Source organism: Odocoileus virginianus, chromosome 25, assembly GCF_023699985.2.
Source record: "Odocoileus virginianus isolate 20LAN1187 ecotype Illinois chromosome 25, Ovbor_1.2, whole genome shotgun sequence".
Lineage (NCBI taxonomy): Eukaryota > Metazoa > Chordata > Mammalia > Artiodactyla > Cervidae > Odocoileus > Odocoileus virginianus.
This window is the reverse complement of record NC_069698.1, coordinates 43,127,036-43,146,347: the sequence shown is the minus strand read 5'-3', so window position 1 is coordinate 43,146,347 and position 19,312 is coordinate 43,127,036. Positions and strand designations below refer to the sequence as shown.

General features: G+C 41.4%; 1 long non-coding RNA gene across 2 annotated transcripts in view; it reads right to left on the bottom strand.

The window, feature by feature from the left end:
• Window positions 1–241: 241 nt before the first annotated feature.
• LOC110143833 (uncharacterized) overlaps window positions 242–19,312 on the bottom strand; it is a 193,000-nt gene continuing 173,929 nt past the window's right edge. For both annotated transcript variants that reach the window (XR_011483487.1, XR_002315702.2), the window contains 2 exons: window positions 5,130–5,238; window positions 242–331 (listed from right to left, as the gene is read on the bottom strand). This is a non-coding gene — a long non-coding RNA (uncharacterized lncRNA). The remainder of the gene's footprint in view (window positions 332–5,129; window positions 5,239–19,312) is intronic.

Genomic DNA, 19,312 nt, shown 5'->3' with positions numbered 1-19,312 from the left:
TTTGGGATTAACATATTCACACTACCATATATATAATAGATAACTAACCAGGACCAAGCTATATACCTGAAACGGTAACACAACATTGTAAATCAGCTACACTTAATTTTTTTCAGAAAGGGCCCTTCCACCTTCTGAGATGGCCCACACTCTATCTGTAAAGTGTGTTTCTCTTTAAGTAAATCCAATTCTTACCTATCCAAAAAAAAAAAAGAAAGAAATAACAAGAACCTACGTTTCCTTTCTTCTTCTTTCTCACAAAATTTTATTCCTGGGATTTGTTGTATTACCACCACTATTACTGGTCCACAGAAATATCTCTTCTGAATTTCTGAAACAGATTTACACAAATTATTCACTAAGCATCTGTGATTATACGTGTGTATGTGTGTGTCTTCGATATTTAAATTTTTTTAAGTTTTAGTGAATTCCCTAAAAGTCCAGTGGTTAAGATTCCATGCTTCCAATGCAGTGGGCACAGGTTTGAGCCCTGGTCTAGGAATTATGGGCTTTCAGGTAACTCTGTCAATAAAGAATCTGCCTGCAATGCAGGAGACTCAGGTTCAATCCCTGGGTCTGGAAGATGCCCTGAAGAAAGAAATGGCAACCCACTCTAGTCCATGGAAAATCCCATGGACTGAGGAACCTGATGACCTACAGTCCATGGGGTTGCAAGAGTCGGACACGATTAGCAACTAAACCACCACCATCTGGTAACTAAGCTCCCACAAGCTGCACAGTATGGCCAAAAAAAAAAAAAAAGTTAAATTTTGAGTTGTGTGTATTTTACCACACAGACACACACACACACACACAAATGCCTACAAGGAACGTCTAATAGGACAACAAGTCCATGGAATGAAAATTCTCAAGATGAATCTCTTTCTAGAATTATGTGAATGTATTAAAATCTGAGTCCATGCTAGAATCTCAGTACCACCACCTCTCAAAATCTGATGGACTGTGCATACTCATGCAAAACGGTCAGTGTGTTGGACATCTCTAGAGCCTTTCTCCCCATCCTCGTGGCTGTGCTGTTTCGCTGTGAGTCGTTGCTCGGGAGCCACTTTGGGCAGCCTCTCAGCCCGGCCCACAGCCACGCCACCCACTTATCGCCTTCTGTCCTCTGGCTTCTCAACGACTCAGCCATTCTGACGCATGCACGGTGTGGAAGGATGAGGGCCTTAACATCACCCGGGAAATCGGGTAACGCTGAGACCCATCCTACATGGCTGATTAGAAAGTCCCCAGCGTACAGTCTATTTATATCTATGTTGCTGTTGTTTAGTCACTAAGTGGTGTCCAACTCTTTTGCAACCCCAAGGACTGTAGCCCGCCAGGCTCCTCTGTCCATGGGATTTCCCAGGCAGGAATACTGGAGTGGGTTGCCATTTCCTTCTTCAGGGGATCTTCCCAGCCCAGGGATCGAACCCACGTCTCCTGCATTGGTAGGTGTATTCTTTACCACTGAGCCACCTTGTATATGCCGCATAAAGTCTCTCTGGAAGAATCCCCAAAGAACTACTGACAGGGGTTTTCCTACAGTCCAGCAGTTAGGACTTCCTGCTGTCACTGCTGAGGGCTTGGGTTTGATCCCTGGTCAGGCAACTAAGATCTCACAAGCCACGTGGTACAACCAAAAATAAAAATAAAAGAAAGAATGGCATTGTTTTCAGGAAATGAAACTGGGTGGCTGAAGAAGGATGGGGTGAAGAGAGAATTTTCAATGAACATTCTTTATGCCTTTTGAATTCTGAATCATGTAAACATAGTGCCTATTTAAGAATAAAACAATCTAAATTTAAATAAAATCATTAATGTGAGAACATCTTATTTGATGTAAGAATAAGAAGACTTAAATATCCAGATTGATTACAGTCCTATAGATTGGGGGGGGGGGGAATAGGCTAGTTGTGGCAAGGTTGTCACATTAAGAAATTACCTTAAAAAGTCAAGCTTGTCATAGATTATCTGCTCATAAAGGGGGCTTTTATAGAGTAAATAGCATTTAGTTCAGAAAGCAATCATCGTATTATGTTGGTCACATTTTAGACAGTATGTGTCAGAAATGTTGGAATGAAACTGCTGGCTAGAAGATATTTCTGGTGACTTCAAATTGATTATATATCATAAGTAATGGAAAGGGGTGTACCATACATCAGACTACTAAACTAACTGACAAAGGCATTTTACTTTTCTGTGATATTTTGGCAATAGCCTTGGTCTAGAAGTACATTCAGGTGAATCCAGACAAATTCTGTGAGATCATTTCAGAGAAAGAATTCCTTGATTTTGTCAGATTTCTCAAAATGGCCCCACCTGTTTCTAGTTATATCAAACTTAGGCTACAAAACAGATTTTCATATAAAAAAATCTGGAGACTCTGTGTACCCTCACTAAGTCTGTTATAAACACAGTGACTTCCTTTAGTGATGGTTTTTGCTACGTTTTAAACAAGCGTGAGAGATAAAATCTGTTTCATAGGAAGATTAATCCATGACATTTCCTATAATCAGTTCACCTAGTGAATTTAATTTTCTATTCACATAATCTGGATTTACAATGAAAACTTTCAGGAATACTTTTGTGCATAATACATAGTAATGATACCAACCAGGCTTCTTGGTCTTCCCCAAGCAATAGACATTGACTACAGGCCAGACAAGAAATTCAAGCAAGACATTATTGCGGCTACTGCACCGGCTGCAGGAGGGAGCAAAAACAACCAGTAGGGTCCCTTCTCACTCCCCCTGGTTGTTGTTGAATTGCTAAGTTGTCTTCAACTCTTTGTAACCCCATGGACTACAGCACACAAGGCTTACCTGTCCTCCACTGTCTCCCAGAGATGCTCAAACTCATGTCCACTGAGTAGGTGATGCTATCTAATCATCTCATCCTCTGTCTCCCTCTTCATTTGACATCAGTCTTTCCAGCATCAGGGTCTTTTCCAATGAGTCAGCTCTCCGCATCAGGTGGCCAAAGTGCTGGAGCTTCAGCTTCAGCATCAGCCCTTCCAATGAATATTCAGGGTTGATTTCCTTTAGGTTTGACTGGTTTGATCTCCTTGCAGTCCAAGGGACTCTCAAGAGACTTCTCCAGCACCACAGTTTGAAAGCACCACATCTTTGGCACTCAGCCTTCCTTATTGTCTAACTCTCACATTAGTACATGACTACTTTCCCTCTGTGTTTCTTATATGAGGTGAGGAGAGGGGTGTATCCCAAAGGTCAGGCCAGAGGGGTGGTTTACGTAGTTTGCTCACCCCTTTGTGGTGTTGAGTGCAGGGGGGCAAGCACTGCACCCTGCTTTTGCTCCTACCTTCAGCTTTTGTTCCTGGCTCTTCAGAAATGGCAGTTGGATTTTTTTTATACATATATATATGTATATCTCTTGGTCCAGAACCTGCCCCAAGTGTGCGTGTACACAGTTATTTTTAGGCCCATACAGCTTTGTATTCTGTTGCTGGAGGAGAGGTGTGTCCAGGCGAAAGCATTGCAGCACTGCCCTGAAGCGTCCCAGGTCCCGGCCTGTCTCACTTAGAGTATTTTATATTACTTTAGATAATCTTGCCAACTCCAATTTTCCCATTTTCACACACGGGAAAACTGAGGCTAGGAGATGGGTTTGGCTCGCCTTCCTCCCACAGTATGACCGCACAAAAAATATTCATACAGGTCCTCAACCTCTCTTCTGTCTGTGCAGAAATGGTGCTTCTCATTTTCACAGGGAAAAACTATGAGTTGTGTTCTCCCTACTTTCTTTCTGTGCTTCATTGATTAGATAGGGATTTATTCTTGATAAGATTACAAAATCAAATATGAGTCGGATCAAACTAAGGAAAATGATAAAAACTAGGTATTTTTAACCATAAGAGCAAAGTAAAAGAGCAACGTGACTACTTTAAAAGTTATTCTGTTGGTTGCCATCCCAATGTTTACTCACAATAATTCATGGGAATTACTATCACATGCTAGGAGAAAGTATAATTAAGGTTGCCTGCTAGCATTGCACTACATAATATAATCTGTTTATTCAGAAGCTCCACTTTGTCTTCTGAAGGTTGATTCAGGAGCTTCTTAATCTGACAAGATATGTTTTATTATGCTTTCCTTTGTAATGAATATTGGAATAGTTAATGCAGGGACTGATTCTTTATTGAAAACAATATATTACAGAGAAAAACTTTTACTCCCTCTGAGAAAGCAATCTCCCAGTTCCAGTGTGGGCATATTAACCATCTAAATTTGATCTTCTCATGAAACTAACTTTTAATTGTCTTTAACAATACATTCTAGGTCTTATACTAGAGAAAAAAATTAGGTGACTATTTTAAGCTAAATACTTATTAAGTAGCAAAAGCAATGAACCTCACTTAGTTTGTATTTAATAGGCCTTATATTTACTGAAGCCTGAAACTCTGGTTATTACTACTTATATAACACTGAACTTGGTGCTTGCATAAAAGAATGAAAGAGGTGATATTAACAAAATTAAATAGAGAAAACTTCCCATGAACTCTAGAGCTCCCTAGAGATTTTTAATATTAAGGTTAGCTTCTGGGGTAATTCAGAAGAACTTCCCTAGAATTTTGAGGATGGACCATTCAACTTTGAAACATCAATTTCCCTTCTTGTAACTGAGGTTTTTATGAAAGAAAACATTTTTAGTCCCACATATGTAGCTTCTGGACCCTGGTCACAAATGTTTTCTTTCTTTACAAACACCCTTCAACATCTTTCAAAACATCCACAGTTTTCCTGGGAATAATAAGTGATTTTTTTGTTTTATTTTTTTATAAAAATAATATATATCTTTAAATTCCAAAGTTGTCAAGGCATTGTTTGGGCAAAGAAATCAGCCAATTCAACCCAAATTAAATCGATGATAGCATGTAAACAAAAAGAGAATCCTTGGTGATATTTAATTATTTAACCCATCATTTAGTAACTTCATTGGTTTGAGAGCCAAAATATGAATCTATATTTTCAACTTGAACCCAGATCTAACTTATTCTCAATCCAACCTTGAACAGGGTCAGATGAAATACCCTATTTCATCTATTTCAAGGCTAGTCTGCTAGTGTCCATTTTAAGGAGTGAAGAATCTGGACTTTTTTCTCCCAGACTCACCTGAAGCACTTTTAAAGTATAAACTTGTTCAAAACATCCTTCTGCTTGTGCTTCTCAGCAGCAGACAATTCCCCCTGGGGCTACTCTGAACATGTTCAACACGATGGACCTGCCAATACATGGAATGAAAAATGTCAGACTGACCCTCCAGTTGGAATCGATCTGTTCCTTTCAACTTTGAAGTTTGAAAAGTTCTTTGTCATTTTCACTCACTCTGCAGGTATGGAATTCTCTCGCCACAGTTTATGGGGTCGAAGCTTTGGTGGCTGTGCAGTCTTCGATTTCTTTTCCTACTTGCAGGAATGCGAGGCCTGAATATGACTTACAGCCCAGGTGGTAACCAAAATGACAATATGTAGGAAAGAGTAAATTGACTGACCCCGAAGCTAAGTGTCTGTCTCAGAGATTTACGGTAGGGACTTTAAAGAGACACCCAGAAGCCAAGAAGTACTGCAGGATTCCTTGAACTCATGGTGTTCTTCCTTTCAACCCTCCTAAGAAACTGGAATTAAACCACTGGCTCATACCCTCTTAAACTACAGAAACGGTGCCAACGGTATTCACGCTATGAGCTGTCCACATTAATAACTGTCGTAGAAACATCACACCAATGTCCTTAGGCTTCTGTGGTATATTTCACCAGAAACTTGTGAAGAAGGTTGAAGAAATCTAACTTAAAAAAGAACCACTAGCCTATGTGTGATAAAAGCTCATTTTTTTTATCCATTTTATTGTGATATAATTGACACACAGCACTGTGTAAGTTTAAGGCATACAGCATAATGATTTGACCTTCATATATTGTGAAATCATGTCCACAAGAAATGTAGTTCACATATATCATCTCATACAGACAAAAAAAAGAGGCAAAAAATGTTATTTTGATCATAACAAGAGCCCTTTGGATCTTTTCTAAAGGCCCTTGATAAGAGGAAAAGGGAAGAATCTTTAGGTGATGCAGAAAAAAATTGATGAGGTCCAGCAAAGACTTTGGACTCCAAAAAAATGTATGCCCTTAAGGAGCTTACAAACTTGAGTTATTCAAGTCTTTATGACTCTCAGTTTTATCATTTACACAATGAAAAATTAAATGACATCTAATTTCCATCTCAATTTTAAAACTCAGATTCTATAATGAAATATGTCAATAAAATGTGAATATTAGTTACCAAAATTAATTTAAAAATTACCACATTTCATAAAAAAAAACACATTTCAAAAAGTACTACATGAAACATTTTGCATAAGGAATTTTTTTTTCATATTTAACCCTAAGGAACACTTGAGGAGGCATTTGACCAAGACTATCAAATACATTTCTTCATAGGGTGACCAGCAGTTAAAACAGGACTGTCTTAGTTTTGCAACTCAGAGGCCCATGTCCCAGGAATCTCCTCGGGCACAGGTAAGCCAGAAAGGCTCTTCACCCTATGTCATGATCACCCTATATTAGTCCCTCTCTTCCAACCCCTCCTCAGCTCCCTCCTCCTACAAGAATCAGTTCCTTCAATTGTCAGATTCAGTCCCAACCAGCTACTGATTCAATCCCAACCAAGAAAGACCTTCTATAAGGAACTGCAATTGAGAATTGTCTTGATTCTATTTCTCAGCCCCCATTTAATGAGCCTGGGAGAGCCTTGGCCAGCTGCTTGCCTACTGAGAACTTAGTCCTGTATTGGTGGGAAATCCTGCTATAATAATCTGACCTCTCATCCACGGCCTTGACAACTTGCCATGCCCTTCTCCCACTCCCATGTAGGAGCAGAACCTGCTCCCTTGATGCAGGCATACACTACCTGTATCCTTCGATGAAGGTCTGAGTCCTTCTTTTGAAGTGATTTAACTTTCCACCTAAGAGCTTCCCTGATGGCTCAGCAGTAAAAAACCTACCTGCAGTGCAGGAGACTTCAGTTTGATCCCTGCAAGATCCCCTGGAGAAGGAAATGGAAACCCACTCCACCCATTCCAGTGTCCAGTATGGATGTGAGAGTTGGACTATAAAGAAAGCTGAGCACCGAAGAATTGATGCCTTTGAACTGTGGTGTTGGAGAAGGCTCTTGAGAGTCCCTTGGACTGCAAGTAGATCCAACCAATCAATCCAAAAAGGAAATCAGTCCTGAATATTCATTGGATGGACTGATGCTGAAGCTGAAACTCCAATACTTTGGCCACCTGATTCGAAGAACTGACTCATTGGAAAAAACCCTGATGCTGGGAAAGATTGAAGGTGGGAGGAGAAGGGGATGACAGAGGATGAGAGGGTTGGATGGCATCACCGACTGAATGGACATGAGTTTGATCAAGCACTGGGAGTCGGTGAAGGACAGGGAGGCCTGGCGTGCTGCAGTCAATGGGGTCTCAAAGAGTCAGACACGACTGAGGAACTGAACTGAACAGACCAGTATTCTGGCATGGAAAATCCCATAGAAAATCCCACTTTCTGGTAGTTGCTTGGCCTGTGGAAGCATCACTGCAAACTTCACATGCCGTTCTCCCTGCGTGCATAGGTCCAAACTCCCCCGTTTCATAAGGTTACCAATTACATTAGATTATGGGCTGCCTTAATAACTTCATTTTAACTTATTACCTCTGTAAAGACCTTGTCTTCAAATAAGGTCACATTCTGAAAGACTACTAGGATTAAGATTTCAACATATCTTTTTAGGGGGCACAATTTAATCCACAGCACATGGCTGGTCCATTTGTCACGAGTCATAGAACTGTGCACTTAAAATGTGTGCCTTATACTATAAAGTCAATTGTAGAAAAGCTTGACATCGATGAAAATTTTTGCTGTCATCATTGAGAGGTATGTTTTAGTCAAGGGGAATTTTTAGGGCCTCAAACCCGAGAGGCAGCATCTCCTGTAACCCTGAGAGAACTGCTTCAAGGAGGCGCGGGGAACAGGAGTTTTGCAACAAAAGGCAGGGAGTCTGAACATCAAAAGATTATTGTTAATTAAAGAAGGTCAGATATGTCAGGCTAAGGAATTTAGCACTTTTCTATACATGGGAAGATGCAAAAGTCTGGGCTCACTGAAATCATTCATGTGATAAACACCTCAGCTATCTGGAGTCAGTATCCTGTGTTTTCACATTGTGAGCATTCTCAGGGGAAATCCGACACGTAAAATGCATATTATAAAAGAGAACTAATGCTCCGTCTCTGAATACAATAGTGCATTGTAAGGCAAACCTTGGTTTTGTCCTGCATTTTCCCCAACTATATTAAACCCAGCATATTAAACTCAGCAAATAGATAGCACTTGTCCCATTCTTCCTCATGCAAGAAATTAACCAACTCCTACTGAATGTTGCTTATACCTTACATAACTAAACTGATTTCCTAATGAAGAACTGACTTTTTAAATACAAGGATATGAATACAGAGTGGCAAAAATTTAGGATTCCAAGTGATTTTAAAACTTGTTACTTTGGTCTCATCAGTAAAGTGCAGTGTTGAAGAGTGTATTTTTTCAGTGGGAGGAAATCTCATGCTGTAATAAATTGATATCAACTTTATAAACCAGAGACTTGTAAAGTGAAAAACCATCATAAAGGTCAACAAGAATACCCTCTTTTTTTGGAGACATGGAGAGGTTAGTGCTGTGCCCAAGATCACACAGCTGGAGACTGGAAACCACATTTCCTGACAACTCGACTCAGAGCCTTTCCAAGCTCCGGCTCTGTCTGCAGTCAGTTCTTGGTATTTTCTGTGTGAAATGCAAAAGAGAGAAAGAAGAGTCTAACACAACTATCCCAGGAAAGGGAGGACAGAATTTCATGTCCAAGAAAGTAAAGCTCTAATTGTTTTGTATGATAAAAATGCAAGAATAAAAAAACCAAAATCCACTCCCAAATTCAATAAATTGTCTTATGATGTCTTTATTGTGGATATGCACTTTTTCCAGAAATTTCTGTCCTGAGGAGTTGATGTGTAAGGGCTTGAAAAACACAGATAACTCTGTCTTAAATGGTTCTATATCTACAATTTAAGTATATTTGTAAGAGTTCATACATGTACATGCATGCACGCCCAGTTATGTTAGACTCTTTGTGACCCCATGGACTGTAGTCTGCCAGGCTTCTCTATCCACGGAACTTTCCAAGCAAGAATATTGGAGTGGGTTGCCATTTCCTCCTCCAGGGAATCTTCCTGACCCAGGGATTGAACCCCGGCTCCTGTGAGTCTCCTGTTTTTCAGGCAGATTCTTTCACTGGACCAGTTAATTAAAATACACTCTTATTTTTCTTAGATTGGTAGAATGTTATTTTGCTTTAAACCTAGTGAAAACATAGAGAAAGAATGTCATAATCATTTTACTACTTAAAGCAAAGTGAAATTATTTTGGTTCATTAAATAATATTTTTAACCAAAGAGGCATAGTAACTGCAAAATAAATTATCTGAAGATCTAGTAATTTGAGATGTGATCTCTATGTAATTCATATATCACACACAGAGATATATTTGCACTCATTCTTTCATTTGTTAATTCATTTATTCAACAAAAATTTGTTAAGCACTTATTATGGGCCTGTCTCTCTACCACTAGGTTTAAAACATAAAAATACAAAATGTTCTTTCTGTTTCCTTATCAAAAATAGTTACTTAGACGGTAACAACTGTTAGAACAAGATAACTCCAGGCCATCTGTCAAATGTTTACCATTATCAAAAGTCTTCCTGGAGGGAGTTGCAACTTTGACTCACCTCACCAGCAGTAATTTAATTTTCCCAAGTTTCAAAGTGTTCTAAATGCCTCAGACACAGCAGAAAAATAAAATAAGATCCCTGACTCTGGTAACCTTACATGCTATTGGAAGAAAGAAAAATAAACAAATAAATATATAACATAACATCAAGTAGTACAGAGTTCAAGAAGAACAATGAGTGTAGTAGAAAGATAGGGAGAATGTGGGGTGCTGGGGTGGGAGGCAACTTGTGGGGGAGGCACTGCTCTTCAAATAAGATGGTTCAGAAAGTCCTTTCTGAATAAATGATATTTGTACAGAGACCCGAATAAAATAAAAGCAAGCCTGTGTATATGGAAATAGCAATGGTAAAAATGTGATAGAAACATATTTAGTATATTACAGCAAGGAGACCAGCGTGGCCAGCTTGCTTGGAAAGGGGGAACGTGAGAGAAAATGACTAGGAAATGTAGACCTTTGTCTTTGCCTTTGGCCCTTTAGAGTCACCGTGATGTGAGTATTCTGAGGGTCCTGGAATAAGAAACGGCACAATCTGATTGGCATTTCTAAAACAGAGCTTTGTTTTTGGATGCAGATTAGGCTCTAGGAGAACAAGAGTAGGAGCTGTAAGGCTTTTTGGTGGCTGTCCAGATGAAAGCTTGGACAAGGGTGATAATGATGAAGCATGGCTGAATTTTTGACATATTTTGGAAGTAGAGCCAAAGGATTTACTAGAGTATTCTGGGTATAAGAAAAAGACACGTGACAGTTGAGTAACCAAGTAAATGGTGATATCTGTCACTGAAATGGGAAAAACTGGAGAGAGGAAGACATCAGGGTCTAGCTCAAGGACATTGGAAAGTTTGAGATGCTAACTAGACATCTGAATGGAGATGTGAAATAGTTCAACACTTGAGGCTGGAGTTCAGGGAGAACTCACAGCTGGAAATAAAGATTCAGGAACCACCATCCTATTGACAATTTTTAAAACCACAGGATTGCATGAGAGCAACTAAGAAAGGAGCATCAGTTGGAGAAGAGGAGGGCCAAAGACTGAATCCTCAACATTTTATGGACCTGAAAGAGGAGGAGGAGACTGACAAGCAATGGCCAAAGGAGAATCAGGAAACCTGGAGAATGTGGGATTCAGGAAAAGAGCAGAAGAAAATGTATCAAGATGGAAAAAATGATCAATTGAGTCAAAAGTGGCGAGAGAACAAGGTAAAGACTAAACGCTGATCACATGGAGATGAAGATGGGGCTAAGACCGTGAGAACTCAGCCGGTATTAGTGATCTCCATGAATACTAGCAGGGACTCCTGAACGAAGTAGGTGGGAGAGGGAATGGAAGGTAATGGTAATGTAGCCAACATGTGGTAGAAATATTTGCCAAGAGTCGTGCAGGGGGTGCCAGTGGTAAAGAACCGTCTGCCACTGCAAGAGACGTAAGAGATGTGGGTTCGATCCCTGGGTCAGGAAGATCTCCTGGAGGAGGACATGGCAAACCACTTCAGTACTCTTGCCTGGAGAATCACATGGAGAGAAAAGCCTGGCAGGCTACTGTCCATTGCGTTGCAGAGTGGGACATGACTGAAGCAACTGTGCATGCATGTGCTATAAAGCAGGGGTCCCCAACCTCCACAATCTAATGCCTGATGATCTGAGGTGGAGATGATGTAATTAGTAATAGAAATAAAGTGCATAATAAATGTAATGCTCTTGAATCATCCCCAAACCATACCCAAGCCCATGGAAAAATTATCTTCCATGAAACCGGCCCTGGTGCCAAAAATGTTGGTGACCACTGGAAGAACGGAGATCGGTGGTAGGGACTAGAGGAGGAACCCTTTTATATAGTCTAGATTTTCTAGTTATAACTGTAAAATAGTTTCTGCCCTACAAACAATTTCATATTGCTGGGAGTTTCTACATGCACAGGCCTTTTCTTAAATTATAAATTTTAATTTCCATATTGGCCATCATAAAGCAAATTTGAGTTCAAGATGAACTTTTGATATCTGCAAATGTTCAGCAGGAAAAAATGCTGAGAAATGTAAAGCAATATTTAGTTTCATCCAAGCCACCCAGCCAACTCTGAGAGTTGGTGATGGACAGGGAAGCCTGGTGTGCTGCGGTCCATGGCGTCATGAAGAATCAGACACAACTGAGCGACTGAACTGAACTGAAAGCCACCAGCATCTGAGATTCTTCTGAATTTCCCAGAGGACATAACCATTACCATGCACATCAAAACTCAATAAATACTAGTTAGATTGAATTTGACACCACCAAATCCAGAGAAATTAAGGGTTAAAGAAATATCAAAACAAAATATCTGAGGTTGCCTGCAGATCAAGGTTCTGCCAAGAAATCTTAATGACCATTTTCATAAAATGTGGTACAAAGTTGAAGGAATTATGTGGGAAATTTGGATAAGATACATCTAAATAAAATCTGGAAAAGCTAGATGCTGCTGCTAAATCATTTCAGTTGTGTCCGACTCTATGTGATCCCGTAGACAGCAGCCCACCAGGCTCCTCTGTCCCTGGGATTCTCCAGGCAAGAGTAATGGAGTGGGTTGCCATTTCCTTCTCCAAAGCATGCATGCATGCTAAGTGCTTCAGTCATGTCCGATTCTGTGTGACCCTATGGACAGCAGCCCACCAGGCTCCTCTGTCCCTGGGATTCTCCAGGCAAGAGTACTGGAGTGGGTTGCCATTTCCTTCTCCAAAGCATGCATGCATGCTAAGTGCTTCAGTCATGTCCGATTCTGTGTGACCCTATGGACAGCAGCCCACCAGGCTCCTCTGTCCACAGTATTCTCTAGGTAAGAATACTGGAGTGGGTTGCCATTTCATTCTCCAAGATAAAGCTAGATAAACGTACCAAATCACTCAACTGAAAGAGCGATAGATAGGGGCAATTTCTCATGTTTTTATTTTACCCTTTGTGTTTTATATAACAGAAATAAGGACTGCGTTCTTTCCAAAATGTTATAGTAATTCTCCCTGTAATCATTAGAGATTTTTTTCCCCCTGAGTTGGCCAGTGTTCACAAGACCATTTCCTTTAATTAGAATGATTTTGACTGTGTGCTCTGGGTTAAATATCTCCTTGCTGTGCACTCAAGACTCCATCCTCAGGAGAGGAGAGACAGCCTCGTGTCTCCAGAGTGAGACCACCCCTCCCTGGCCTTCATTCAGGAGCCCTGAATGATGTATGAAGCCTCCCTCTTCTTACTACCTTTCAACACTCAAAGAAGCCACCTTGAGGCCATGAGGATTCACCTAATTATGGCCCATCCCACTATTTATATGGGTCAACCCAAGAAGCTCCAACTCCTAAGTGACCTTCATTGCCTCTAAGCACCCCCACCCTGTCATACCCCTGGCTCTGATCCAGTCCCTGACTCTCTCCTGAAACTCTTCTCCAGTGCCCTCTGGGACTCGAGCCAGACATCCTCAAAGCATCCAGTCACCTCAACTCTCCTCTGGGGCTTTACTGCCCTTCCTAAAGAAAGAGAAAAAAAGAAACAGAAGTCGCTCGGTCATGTCCGACTCTTTGCAACCCCATGGACTGTAGCTGACCAGGCTCCTCCATCCATGGGATTTTCCAGACAAGAATACTGCAGTGTGTTACCATTTCCTTCTCCAGGACTGCCCTTCCTAGTCCAACAGATAACTGGGTCTCCCCAAAGGCAAGCTGCCCCTCAAATCCCTTCAAGAAGTGGTTACTTTCTCCCACCACCCCAGGAAAAGTCTTCCTGGGTTTTCACTTCCACGCCAGTCTATCCTTCCTAAAGACCTGACTTTGCATTACTCTTGTATCTCAAAAACCTTGGCATCCAGCTCACTGCCTTTCCCTCTCCATTTCTCTTTTTTTTAATATTTACTCATTTGTCTGAGTTGGTCTTAGTTACAGCATGTGGGATCTTTAGTTTCGGCATGTGGGATCTAGATCTCTGACCAGGGATCGAACCTGGGCCCCCTGCATTAAGAGTTGGAGTCTTAGCTACAGGACCAGTAGGGAAGTCCCGGTCCCAGAGATATCTTTATTCATACTAATGATGTTCCCAGTACCCCAACTCTTCGGTCATGAAACGCCTCTCCACCATAATTTGAACAGTTGATCTAAACAGTTCCTCAACCACAGACTCCCCTGGTCATAACACAGACTTTGTCAAAATGAATAAATGCAACCCCTCCTTAATCTCAATTTCAAAAATTCTATTCTCTAGCAAACAACTATCCTGCTGCTCCAATTTAAAAAAAAAGAAAAAAACCTTCATTCCTTTAACTCTGCCCCCTTCCCACTCACACTTCTCAGGTCTTCCTTCTCCCTCTGACCCAAACTTAAACACCACGTCAATCATTGTAAACCCTCCCTGTGAACACTCTCAGTCTCTTGCTCCTCTATCACTTTGTAACCCATCTTTAGCAAAACTTGAACCCTAGTCAAGCTCATCTCTCTACCATCTCTACACTTGATCTCTGCAACTAAATGTGGCAAGAGTAAAATGGGAGGTAAAAAAAAAAAACATGCTGGTTGGTCTCATTTTAAATTCATGATTTCCAATTTCAAGTGCTCTCAGTTCCTACCCCCAAATTATGCTACATTCCCTTAGAACACCCATTCTGTCACTTACTAAATGACCATGAGATAACTTCTCCTCTATCCTGGGCTTCCCTGGTTGCTCAGATGGTAAAGAATCTGCCTGCAGTGCAGGAGACTCGGGTTCGATCCCTGGGTCAGGAGTACCCCTGGAGAAGGAAATGGCTACCCACTCTAGCAGTCTTACCTGAGAAATCCCATGGACAAAGGAGCCTGGTGGGCTACAGTCCATGGTGTCGCAAAGAGTCACACACAACTGAAGCACTTGACAATTTCACTTTCTTTCCTCTATCCTGAATCTTTGATGACATTGTTCCAACCTTTCATCATACTCCTAAATAATAAGCTTTCTTTTCACTTCAGATCTTTTCACTTTTCAGATCATCAGATGAGAACTTTCTCAAGTTGACCCACCTACCTTCATTGGCCCCCACACACTGTCATTTTCTCCTGTTACTATGATCAGTGATCCTTAGAGAGTGGTTCCCAGCTCAGCAGCATCAGCATCACCTGGGATATTAAAAATGTAAATTCTCAGATGGACTCAGACCTACTGAATCAGAAACTCTGGAGGCGGAGCCTAGCAGTCTGTATTCTACCAAGTCCTTGGAGTGACTTTGGCACATGCTAAAGCTTGAGAGCCATCTGGGAAACGTTTTGCTTAAAAGTCCTCCCCCAGAAACTGTTTTTAAATTTTAGGGGATAAGAGATGGATCGCAGAAGTTGTAAAAACTCCTCCAAGTGATTCTAATGGGCAGTTTTAAAAATCACTGCTATGACTCAATAGTCCACACTCATATATTAGGAAAACCTTTCAATATGATCAATAGCTTCCCTCACCCTTGCCTCCTCAAAGACACTTCTCCAGCAATTTCTTCTTTCTCTCGCATCTTTGATTTTTTTTTTCCCTCTGCTAGAGCATTCCTGTCTCCCTAAAACATGCTATTCTACCTCTTGCTAAAAAAAAAAAAAAAATTCTCTTGACTCTATCTCCAGTTACTGCCCTATTTTTCTACTTATTTTTACAGCAAAACGCTTTTTAGAATGGGCTCTTTTGGATACTTTTTTGATACAAAGCACTCTTGAGAGAAACCTATACTAATTATTTCCAATGCATATCTTTCCATCCCCATTCTCATTAAACTCACTTTAATCAGCTTGTTTCCCCACCATCCTAGGAAATCTGGACTTGCCAAAGACACTAATTACCTTCATGTTACTCAAGCCAATGGTAAAATCTCAGTCCTCATTGTACTTGATTTACCAGCAGAAGTTGACATTGCTGAGCATTCCCTCCCACTGGAAACACTTCCTTCAGTTTGTTTGCAGGAAACCATCTCCTCTTCTTTTATCTGTTTTCTCCCTGCTGTGCTGGCAACTCCGTCTCTGTCTCCTTTGCTGATTTCTCCTCAGAGTCTCCAGACCCATCTTTGGTCCCCCTCTCCTGTCTCTCCACACTCACTCCCTTGGTGATCGCATCTCATTTAATGAATTTAAAGACCATCCAACACTAACATCTACAAAATTGCTATCTCCCAGTAAGACCTTGCTCCTAAACTCAAGACTGATAAAGCCATCTGTCTATTTACCATGTCCCAACAGCCACAGGACTTCCCTGGAGGCTCAGACAGTAAAGCGTCTGCCTACAATGTGGGAGACCTGGGTTCAATCCCTGAGTCAGGAAGATCCTCTGGAGAACTAAATGGCAAACCCCTCCAGTACTCTTGCCTGGAAAATGCCATGGACAGAGGAGCCTGGTAGGCTACAGTCCATGGGGTCACAAAAAGCTGGACACAACTGAGCAACTTCACTTCTTCACTTCAACAGACACCCTGGATTCAAGTGAACTCAACCTCAGACTCAACTGAACTGAACAGACACCTTAGACTCAACATGTCCTAAACTGATTGCTAAGCTTTCCTCCAAAGTGCCCCTTCCACAGTTTTCCCATCTCAACCAACGGCCACTCTGTCCTTCCAACTAGGAGTCATCCTTGGCTCCTTGACTTCTCTCTTTGGTTCACACACACAGACCTTATTCATTCGGCCAGCAAATCTTGTTTGCTCTACTTTCCAAATTTATTTGGAAATCCGGTGTTTTTTATCATCTTCCCTGCATCCATCTATAAACTATCATCTTTCTTGCCTGAATTAGGCAACAGCATCCTCACTGGTCTCAGAAGTCCATCCTTGTCTCACCACAGTCTATTATTAATTAGCCCAGCATCCAGAGAGATGCCTTTAGGATATCTCAGCCCTTGCCACCTTTTTACACAGAACTCTCCCAACAGTTCTCTCCCTCACAGTAAGAGCGAAGGACTTGACAAGTCCCAACAGCGACGTCCAGTTTGCCTCCAATGTTTCCGGGACTCACTTCCCGGAACTTGTATTCAGTCACTCCTCCATAATCACCAGGACGTCCTTGTTATTCCTCTTCATGTCAGCCAGGATCTGGCCTCAGAGCTCATGCCAAATGCCTTCAGCCCACTCCTACCCCAGACCCTCTCTCCCTGCTCTCTACCCTGGAAGGATGAACTCCATGATGGATGCAATGGTGTCCCTGGCCCCCTGCTTCCAGGTGGAGAGCGCAGCAGAACATCTGAAGGAAGGACGAAGGGAAAGTTAGAGTCTCCTTTCCTCTCCTTTCCAACACTTCCTTCCTGCACTGTTGGCACAGGCCCTGCATCTCTCAACCTAAGGTCACAGCTCCCATCAGGCAGACTCTCTGTGCAGCTGTCTCCTACTCGGGGTTCCCAAACCAGTCACTCCCTCGGGCCTAGCGATGTTTACAGGGCCCTACAACCTCTAGCTCCAAGAAACCAGACTGTCCCTTGTCATTTCTGTACAGGTGGCCCATTAAGTTTTAGTTGAAGTATAGTTGATTTACACAATATCGGGTAAAGTGTAGTGTTTGTTTTGGGTGTCACTTTCAGGCATACAGCAAAGTGATTCATATCTGGGTAGCCATTCCCTTCTCCAGGGGATCTTCTCCACCCAGCAATCAAACCCCGGTGTCCTGCATCGCAGGTGGATTTTTTTACCATCTGAGCAACCAAGGAAGCCCACAGCATATATGTAAATATAAATATGTGTCATTGTTAGTCACTAAGTCATGTCCCACTCTTTGCAATCCCAGGGACTGTAGCCCGCCAGGCTCCTCTGTCCATGGAACTCTCCAGGCAATAATACTGGAGAATTTCCTTCTCCAGGGAATCTTCCCAGCCTAGGGATTTAATCTGGGTCTCACACATTGTAGGCAGATCCTTTACCATCTGAGCCACCAGGGAAGCCCTTTATAAATAAATATAAACATTTCTTTCTTCCAATTCTTTCCCCTTATAGTTCATTACAAGATAGTATGGAGGGTCCTTTATAAACTAAAAATAGAATTTCCATATGGTCCAGCTATCCTACTCCTGGACATATATCCAAAAAACACAAAAGCACTCATTGGAAAAGATACATGCATCCCAGTGTTCATAGTAGCATTATGTACAGTAGCCAAGACATGTAAGGAAACTAAAGGGCCCACATTTTTAAGAATAATCATGCAATAAATGCTGGAGAGGGTGTGGAGAAAAGGGAACCCTCTTACACTGTTGGTGTGAATGCAAACTAGTACAGCCACTATGGAGAACACTGTGGAGATTCCTTAAAAAACTGGAAATAGAACTACCATATGACCCAGCAATCCCACTCACGGGCATACACACCGAGGAAACCAGATCTGAAAGAGACATGTGTACCCCAATGTTCATCACAGCACTGTTTATCATAGCCAGGACATGGAAGCAACCTAGATGCCCATCACTAGATGAATGGATAAGGAAGCTGTGGTACATATACACTGTGGAATGTTACTCAGCCATTAAAAAGAATTCATTTGAATCAGTTAGAATGAGATGGATGAAACTGGAGCCCATTGTACAGAGTGAAGTAAGCCAGAAAGATAAAGACCAATACAGTATACTAACGCATATATATGGAATTTTAAAAGATGGTAACGATAACCCTATATACAAAACAGAAAAAGAGACACAGATGTACAGAACAGACTTTTAAACTCTGTAGGAGAAGGCGAGGGTGTGATGTTCAGAGAGAACAGCACTGAAACAAGTATACTATCAAGGGTGAAACAGATCACTAGCCCGGGTTGGATGCATGAGACAAGTGCTCAGGGCTGGTGCACTGGGAAGACCCAGAGGGATGGGATGGGGAGGGAGGTGGGAGGGGGATCGGGATGGGGAACACATGTAAATCCATGGCTGATTCATGTCAATGTATGGCAAAAACCACTATAATATTGTAAAGTAATTAGCCTCCAACTAATAAAAATAAATGGGGAAAAAAAAAAAAAGAATAGCCACTTTTTGTAACTCTCTCCAAAACATCAGATTTGACTGTATCATCCTTCTCCTGCTCTGACTGAGGCAGGGCCTTTGCCCTTGCTGATTCCTCTGCCTGTAGAACCCTTTTCCAAGATACACACATTACAGGCTATTCCTCACTCTCTGGCTTATGCCATCATTATTTGGCTATCCTCCAATATAAAATTTAAAAATAAAATAAATAAAAATAGAGGCTTTTAAAAAATTGTTTTTAAAACACTGCAATTAAAAAGGATAGGATTTTTGGCATTTCATTATTTAAAAAAAAATCAACTTATCTGGTTCTTGGGAAAAGAAAAGATACACACATCACTCACTCTGAAGCCTCTTTCAAGTCTTCACTCAAGAACCACCCTCTTAGCAAGAGCCACCCTGTTCTTCTGATTCAAAACTGCACTTCTCACCCTCCTTTCCCTGCACCTCTTCCCTACTTTGCTCTTTTCCATGGCATTTATCATCCTCGAACATGTCAAGCTTATCTCCCCCTTCCCTGG